General features: G+C 41.2%; 1 long non-coding RNA gene across 1 annotated transcript; it reads left to right on the top strand.

The window, feature by feature from the left end:
• Positions 1–501: 501 nt before the first annotated feature.
• Positions 502–2,079, top strand: LOC133819379 (uncharacterized). Its single transcript, XR_009886329.1, has 3 exons — positions 502–699; positions 1,079–1,591; positions 1,704–2,079. It is a non-coding gene; the product is annotated as an uncharacterized LOC133819379 (long non-coding RNA).
• The last annotated feature ends 7,388 nt before the right edge of the window (positions 2,080–9,467 follow it).

The following is a 9,467-nucleotide window of genomic DNA, read 5'->3' as shown; positions in this document are numbered from 1 at the left end:
TAAGTATCCAATATTTGTGAAAAATACTCGGCATGGATCCAATCTTTTTTTAGTGGGTAAAATACACAAACATCATAAAACTGTACTCTTTCACCGTAGTTGAGCTCTGTTACATAGTGATTGGACCAACACGTAGCACTCTATTATTCGCCCATAAATATTTTAAAAAATCATTTTAATTAATTTTAAAATTTTAAAAATAATTCAAATAATATCAAATTAAAAATAATTAGAAATACATTTCAAAAAGAACCTTTCATCTTCCCCTCAAAGGCGTAAGCCTTATACCCAGCCACCCTTTTCTTCCTCTGCAACTCAGGATCGTTCAAGCTCCAGCTCTTCGAGGTCGACCCAACACTGATTTTCGCTTTCTTGATCTTCGCCTCGTTCGCCGACGGAGGACCCGGTGTCGGAGCCGATGAACTAGCGAAATTGGCGCTGTAGCACCTCAGATCGCGCACTATCTTCACGACCGGCGTAAATGCCGAAGCAGTCACGAGGGAACAGTTGGTTCGTACAATGGCACTCCTTGGACTTGGAAATGCTACCCCTATCTTCAGTATGGCTCCTACTTTCGGACCATTCAAACCAACAGGGCTTCTACCAACAATAATTGAAGAAGACAAAGTTATATTGAACAATGTCCAAAAAGTTGTTGAGTTTTTGACTGTTGGTTCAATACCAAAAACATGAAATGAGGTACTTCACTTACTAGCTTTTAGTTAAACTCTTCTATTATAAAACTCTTTGTGATTTAACAGCCTGTAAATTATTACCTAGATCAGATGTAATTACTAAAGTACTCTCAATCAATAATACCCTATCCATATCAGAATGGTGTCATCTTAGAAATCTGTCTTCTTCTTTTTTTTTCCTTTTTTTTATTGGAATGCTTCTCTTCATCTCAGTGATGTCAGGAAAACAGAAATAAAGAAATATATATGGATAGGCCACTATTTATTTCACATTTATTTCATATTTATACAGCATTTGGTTTATGAGGTTCCTTACGCGATACTAATTCACATTTTTCTTTTGCTGTCCTGTTTGTGGGTGAATATTACTCGGGTTGTTCAAGAGCTTCTCCCAGTGTTGCCAGGCATGTCCACCACAATACTTCCAGAAGTTCTCAATTGATTAACTTCTAGAGTATTAGCTCGCGTCATTCGAGACACATTTTTGTAGAACACATTCTTAACTTTCTTAAAGGCCTCAGTTGTTGATATATATATATATATATTGTGAACAGCATCATATATGTTAGTGCAATGTCCAAGCAACACACCTTACTTCCTTTTGTAATGCTCAGAAACTACCAAGGAACTGAAAACCTCATTGTATATAACAAGTTCAACTTAAATCACTTCATCTGTATAGTTTGGATGTATATATATATATAGAAGCCAAAAGGGTGGTTTTTCTTTCCATTGAAAGAAAGAGCTTTAATAGATTTCATTGTGTATGTTTCTTCTTTCTTCATAACAAGCACACAACTATCAATTTTGGACCCATTATAATGAACGAGGATTAGTGCCACAGCCTGAAGACTTTTCATTCCACAAGGATGAAGAGAAGAAGGTTAAAGCTTAAGGTTTCTTCAACTATTACCTTCTTTCATTCCTTTGATTGAGATCTACGAATTTCGAATGCTAAATTTGTTTTTTACATTCTTTTGATTAGCCTTGTAATGATGATGATCACAGTTCCCTCGTGAAGATAGTGCGCGATCTGAGGTGCTACAGCGCCAATTACGCCGGTTCATCGGCTCCGGCACCGGGTCCTCCGTCGGCGAACGAGGCGAAGATCAAGAAAGCTAAAAGTAGTGTTGGGTCGACCTCGAAGAGCTGGAGCTTGAACGATCCTGAGTTGCAGAGGAAGAAAAGGGTGGTTGGGTATAAGGCTTACGCCGTTGAGGGGAAGATGAAATGTTCTTTTCGAAATGTATTTCTAATTTTTTTTATTTAATTGTTTTTAATTTTATATTATTTTAATTATTTTTAAAATTTTAAAATTAAGTAAAATGATCTTTTAAAAATATTTATGAGCTGGATCAATCACGGAGTGACACGTGTTTGTCCAGTCATCATGTAACGGAGAGTTCAACTAACAGGGACAGACGGAATTACATTTTTAGGATGTTTGGATACTTTACCCACTAAAAAAAATTGGGTCCATGCTGATTATTTTCCCCAAACATTGGATACTTATGCCGCAAATATCCCATAAATTAACAATCTAAGTTATATAAAAAAAACATGACTGATTTTATGTAAAAGATGCTAAAAATTTTAGAAAATAAATTAGAAGATGAAAAACAAAATAATTAATGAGATATAGAAATAAAGCACAAGAAGAATCAATATGACTATTGAGAATGAGTAGTACAACAACTACACTCTAACCTCACTAATATTTCTAAAATAATTCACTCATTTTTGTCACCTAAAACAAGCAAAATTAAACTAGAAATAAAAAAAAAAACAAAATTACAAAGTATCTTTTTCCACTCTAAAATCTGATGATGTTACACTAGTTTTGATTCCGTATTTATAGAAAAAAATTCTCCAAAATTGGTATTTTCGTGCATTAGGAAGGGGAGAAAGTGGCTTCAAAATCTGATGCAAAATGGGACAGGTGGGACACGTGTCGTGCTCAGATGGGCTATGGAAAACCATTGCTTGTGGAGTGGGGGACAAGGAGGGCGACGTGGTGTGTGCTGATTGGCTCGACAAGTTGGTGTTGGGCCGTGGGGAACAACTGTCAGGCGAGTGGGACGCATGGCGTGTCTGGGTTGGCTTGGCAAGCTGGCGCGTCAGACGATGGCAGCAGCTGGCAGGCGCGGGCTAGGCGTGGTAGGTGCGTGTCAGGCATGGCAGGTGCGTGGCAGCTTCGGCTCGACTCGGCTTGGCTTGCTTGGCTCGGAAGGAGTGCAAAACGCGGACACGTGTCATGCTAAGGTGGCCTCAGCTGTGCTCGACTTGACTTGGCTGGGCGAATGGCAGGCTACCATGTGGCAACGTGGGCACTTGCTGAAGGCTTGGGCCTGGGCTGTTTGGGCTTGGTTCTGGGCCTAGTTCATCTTAAAAAATGCAACTTTTTCATCATTTCTTCAATTATAATTCTTTCTTTCTTCTTTATTTTTCTTTGTATCAAAATACATTTTATTTCCTGAAAATTGAACACAAATTAAATTAAAATTAATATTTTCAAATATAAAATATATTACAATAAATCCATGAAAATATTAATTAAAACTTAATTAATTTTAAACTTTAAAACTAATAAAATGATATTTTTGAGCACTAATCACAATCTTCAACCAGCTTATTGCTAGTCTCTAGCAATTCAAGCAAAATGATAACATGATATATTTCGGGTAAAAAATTATAAAAGAACTTAAGTATTAACACAAAATGTTATTAACAAGTCAACAAGAGTTATCAAAATTACTTTGAACAAATCTAGAGTTGTGAGTGTGTGCACCAAACTTGTACCTTCTTACTGCAAACCATAGCACATAACGCCTTCGAAATTATGCCAAGTAAAGTCTCAACTCTATTAACCTCTCGTGTAATTGAAAATATTTAAAGTTAAGGGTTTCGCTCATGGAGTTGGAATTAAAGAAGTAAGCACTCATCAAATGGATATATATTTAGGACAAACATTTAAACAATCATTGAAACCAAGATAGGAAATAAATTATTTGGACAACCACCATAAAGAGTACCACAAAACAAGTTTTTCGGGAATTATGAGTTAAATAGACAATCTTTACATTTATTCTAAGAGCCATAAAATAAAACATGAAATTAATAAACACGCATTTTTTTCTTGGACACAAAAGACAACATAATTGAAAATGATAGAACTATTGCTCTTGTGTCTTTCTTTTTTCTATTCTTCTTTTTTTTTCGTCTTTTTTTTCATGAAGAACATAATAAAAGACTCTCTAATAAGATTTGTCTATAGAAAATATTATCTCTAAAATATCATTCATTCATACCACAATACATTGTCCAAATAATCATGACCATTTCTAAGAATCAATAAAAAATTTAAAATTGTTTTCTCAAGTCTCACCTCTAATAGAAAATAATGAATTACTTAAACATGGAAAATTTCTAAGCAAATATGTGCTAACAACCATCTTGCCACAATGTTTGGGATGTGCATTAGGTAACTCTAGAATAACTCTTGGTAATAAAGATAACAAAAATTGACTCAAAAGTAACATTTTGCAAGAATAAATAAGTAATTTTTTTATAAAAAAAAATTGACCTGGAAAATATTAATATGACAAAAATCAACATGAGCGTGCATGAATATGCTCACCACCCCAAACCAAAATCAAACAACGTCCTCATATTAAAAATATATACATGAGAAGTGCGAAATATGAACATGTAGAGAGTGAGCCAATGCAAAATGATATGAAATTGATTATTTAGAAAAAGAAAAATAAATGACAAGACAGACTATCATAATAAAATAACAAAAAGGAAAAACAAAATAAATAACAAAAATAAAACATACCAGAAATAAAGAAAGCAAGGAAAGATAGAACCTGATTAGTCTTGGCAAACCGGAGAAAAGTCTCCTCGGGTTGGTTCACCAACTCAATATTCTTGACTATCCAGTATCAAAAATGAATTTTATTTTATCCTTTGTCTAAAATATAGAAGTATTAACATTCTTAGAATAAAGAAAATGTTTGTTTTCAGTATCGTGGAGGAAATTGTGTGACTGATTCTTGGAGAAAAGTTTGTGAATTTCCTCACAATAAGGTTTATCACATCAGTATGATAACACTTGTTTTCATTCGAAGTTGTTGGAAGAATTTCAGCATGAGAAATATTTTCACTCCGAATAGTAATGGCATCATCCTCATCAAATTTGTAGGAAATAGGATTAGAGATTAGTGTCATTGTTTTCTCATCTGATTGGAATTGGCTGAAATAATGTGAATTAACTTTGACGGTCAATTTTGAAAATTGAGTCCGAATTTCTCTAAGTTCCTCCATTATGTGTTTAGTAATGTTATACCCAGATTTCGAACCATAGTAAATATGACCTCGAAAGCTGAGTTCGCAACAAATGGTCTCGTGAGGATTAGAGTGATCTAGGATTGTAAGTCGAGCCTGCAAAGTATGATGTATGATCTCGAATGCGGTGATCTCGAAATGACCTTGATCTCGAAAGGTAGCTCCGAGAACACCTTCATCTTCAGGAACTTCGGAGCATGGTTCTTGAGCTCGATATCCCATCTCGAAAGAAACGTTAGCTCGGGAGATGTCAGTGGCTCGCACAATGACATGAAACCAGAAATGCTGGAGCCTTGAAGATACGCTATAACCACCTTGAATATCTATAAGTATTATAACTATGAGGTGTAGCCCTCATTAATTGATGTAAATCCCCAAGAATTGTGGGGTATTATTTAATACAGTTATACGCCCCCTGATCTTTGGGGGACGTTTCCTTTTATATCTGATTATTGGCATTTAAAGCCATTTATTTTTATTCACAAAAGAGTAACTACCCAAAATATGTGGGATAGTATTATGCAGCCTTCTCTATAAATAGAGAGGTTAAGCACCATTGTAATGGACCGAAATTCTGATCCTTGAGAGAAAACTCTGTAGAATTCATGCTAAAGAATTGTTCAGAGATAATCTTGAGGTTAATAACAGAGACTCGTGGACTAGGCAGATTTAACTGCTGAACCACGTAAAAAACCGTGTGTTTGATTCGTTTGTTTCTTTTGGCCATTGTCTTTAATTGTTTACGTGCTCTCTTCTTTTATCTGTTGACGAAAAACGGCGTCAACAGTTTGGTGCTTTCATTGAGAGCCTCAAGCATCCATCCCTGAGAGATTCATGGCTGCAAACAATCAGAACACTCCTAAAGAAAATTACCCAAGGCGTCCTGGAAAACAGCCAATGGAGAACCCGGACGCTGATGAAAGGAGTGGGTCCTCTGATTCCCGGGGACCACCTCCACAACCAAGGGATGAGGACATGTACTATAACCCTGAGCGTTATGTCCCTATTGTAGAATTGGAGAATCGGCAGCTGAAACAGCTGTTGGCAGAAGCCAACAAACGTAACGAGGAGTTGACTAGGATAGCCGCAGAGGCGCAGGTGGCTCAGCCCCCGCCTCCACGCGAAGACCAAGTCCCTCCTCCAAGGGACGTGCACGTTCCTCCCCGGAGGCCCCGTGGACGTCCACGAAAAAATGCTGCCACAAGGAGGCCAGCACAACCTCCAACACCAACAGAGCCATCTGCTCCTTCTAGGCCTCAGAGGAGTACCCGAGCTCGGGTCCCGCCTAATCCACCTGTGGAAGTGCCTGCAGGAACTGAGAACAACCGAGCTCCTGCCGAGGCTCGGACTCAGGTTCCTAGTAGTGCACCGAACGCAACTGGCCCATCTCGGGCAAATTCTGGACCCTCCAGGCCGAGGCAAGGACGACAACCACCGTCACCTATACGGTTCCCTCCGTCTCCCATAAGATATCCTTCACCTCCCCGCAGAAACGCTCAACCTGGTCGAGATCAGGATCAAGGGCGTACAGGGGAAAGACAAGGAAACAGAGAGACGTTCCAGGGGCGGAGAGGCGCGCCATCTGAGAGAAGTCAGACGTCCCGATCTCGCACTTCGGAGACAAGGCGACGTAGAAAGGATCCACCATGAAATGACCGATCAATGAGTTTCACCAGTGATGAGTCCGAAGAAACTAGGTCCGTCAGTAAACACGACCGAGGTCGTAAAAATACTGGAAATCACAAGAGCCATCCTGACCTGCGAAATCATCTGAATCAGAGCAGGGGGAAATGAGATCAGACAAATCCGGATCTAAGGAATCATCTGAATGGGCGTAGAGATCCCTCACGGAGACGCGAGCCTGGGATCGCGATTAATGACTATCAATTCCAGACACCCCCTAGGGACCCAGTCCAAGAAAGGATTGATCAGCTCGAAAAAGCCTTTAGGCTTTTTAAGAATGAACGAGGGAGTGGTCGATACGAGGACTTTGATGAGGAGCTCGAGCCGTTTGCTCCCAATATTTCTAACACTCAGTTTCCTCAAGGGTTCCGGATCCCTCACGTCCCAGCGTTTGAAGGAAAAACTGACCCATGTAGCCACCTGAGTACATTCAACACTATTATGAGAGCCAATAACGTAGGTTACGAGCTCAGATGCATGTTGTTTCCGACATCATTGGCCGGACCTGCCAAGAGTTGGTTCGAGAAGTACAAGAGACACTCGATAACTTCGTGGGATCAGTTGTCTAGAGACTTCAAGAAGCAGTTCCGAGCTATGATGGGAGTCAGACCAGAGGCGTCCACTTTGACTAACGTCCGACAACAGCCGGGTGAAACACTAAAAAGCTACCTGACAAGATTTAATCTAGAGGTCGCCCGGGCACGAGATGTGGACGACAGTGGACACTTGATGGCTATCCGAGCTGGTGTGTTGCCTGGAAGCGCCCTTTGGGATGACATGCAAGGGAAACCGGTGAGGTCAATAACCGAGTTTAACAAGCGGGCGCAGAGATTTGTCAATGTAGAGGAGGCGAGGTCAACGCTAAAAGAAACCTCGCAAACCGAAACTACAACGATAAACATTAACTCCGCCTCAACCTCGACTGATCTAGTAACTTCACAACCTACCTCAGAGAATCCCTCTAAGAGGAAAAAGAGCGAGGGAAATAACCCCGAGGCTGAAGGGGGAAAGAAAAAGAAAGGAGAAAGGTATTACTCCGTATATAAAGTACACACCGAGCTCAACGAATCTCGGGAAAATATCTACCTGGCTAATGAAAACCAGGTCCCCTTCAGGCGTCCGGACCCTATGAGGAATCAAAAGTCCAAAAGGGATTCCAGTAAGTACTGCAGGTTTCATAGGGACACCGGACACACAACTGATGAGTGCCGACAGCTGAAGGACGAGATCGAAGGGTTGATCTCGAGAGGTTATTTCCGGCAGTATGTCAAAAACCAGAGTACTGGACAGACTACTACCAGCCAGAGAGTAGCCGCGCTTCCAGCAGCACAGAATAATAACTCCCGACCTCGGGAAGAAGACAGGCCTCCGCCGATCGATGGAGAGGACGTAATAACCATCTCGGGAGGTCCCCATCTCGCAGGAGGGGGTAGAAATGCTCAAAAGCGATATGTGAATGAGCTGAAGACAGGGGACGGGTCTCCTTATGAACCCGAACCAAGGGCACCAAAAAGCCAAAGAGTTGAAACTCAGCCTATAACCTTCACCAAAGAAGATGCCTCCCATGTCCAGTTCCCTCATCATGATCCACTTGTCATCACCCTGCAGCTTGCCAACAAAAGAGTGCGCCGAGTTCTCATAGACAATGGGAGCTCAGTTAACATTCTTTATAAAGCAACACTAGAGAAAATGGGACTCTCCCTTCGCGACCTGAAGGCTTGTGCAACCACTTTGTACGGCTTTTCTGGAGAAGGAACCGCCTGTATGGGGTCCATCGAACTCCCTGTGACCTTGGGAGACTATCCAGTCTCGGTGACCAAGATGATGGAGTTCGTGGTAGTAGAGTTACCATCTGCCTACAATGTACTGCTCGGGAGACCCGCCCTGGTCAGGCTGGGGGCAGTTTCATCTGTAAGGCATCTGGCCCTTAAGTTCCCAACTCCGAGCGGGGTCGGAACATTGAAAGGAGATCAATTGGCAGGAAGGGAGTGCTACAGCATTTCCTCGAGGGGAAAGAAACAAACGAGCGCTCAAGCACTCGTTGTCATACAAAATAAAGATGGGACAGTTTTAGAAATTGATGAGGAGATCGATCCGAGGATTGAGGAAAAAGTTGACCTCCAACCTTTGGAGGAGCTCGAAGAAGTTCTGCTCGAGGAAGCTGATCCCTCAAAGAAGGTGAAGGTCGGGAAACACCTCCAAGACGAATCAAAATAGCAATTAATTTGCTTTCTGAAGAAAAACCAGGATGTCTTCGCGTGGTCACACTCCGACATGGTGGGAATAAGCCCTAATGTAGCGAGCCACGCATTAAATATAGACAAAAGCTTTCCCCCAAAGCAGCAAAAGCGAAGGCAGCTGGATGAAGACAGAAAGAAAGCACTAAAGGAGGAGGTGGACAGGCTGAAATCAAATAATTTCATAAGGGACGCTTTTTACCCGGACTGGGTGGCCAATCCAGTGTTGGTCCCGAAGCCCAATGGGACGTGGAGAACGTGCATTGACTACTCGGACCTCAACAAGGCCTGCCCGAAAGATTGTTTTCCCCTGCCGAGAATTGACCAGCTCGTAGACGCCACGGCGGGGCATGGTCTGATGTCGTTCATGGATGCCTATTCTGGATATAACCAGATTCCCATGCATGCCCCCGACCAAGAGCATACGAGCTTCATCACAGATAAAGGGCTCTACTGCTACAATGTCATGCCATTCGGACTCAAGAATGCCGGAGCCACGTACCAG

Source organism: Humulus lupulus, chromosome 2, assembly GCF_963169125.1.
Source record: "Humulus lupulus chromosome 2, drHumLupu1.1, whole genome shotgun sequence".
In the NCBI taxonomy this organism is placed as follows: Eukaryota; Viridiplantae; Streptophyta; class Magnoliopsida; order Rosales; family Cannabaceae; genus Humulus; species Humulus lupulus.
This window is presented reverse-complemented; position numbering and strand designations above follow the sequence as displayed.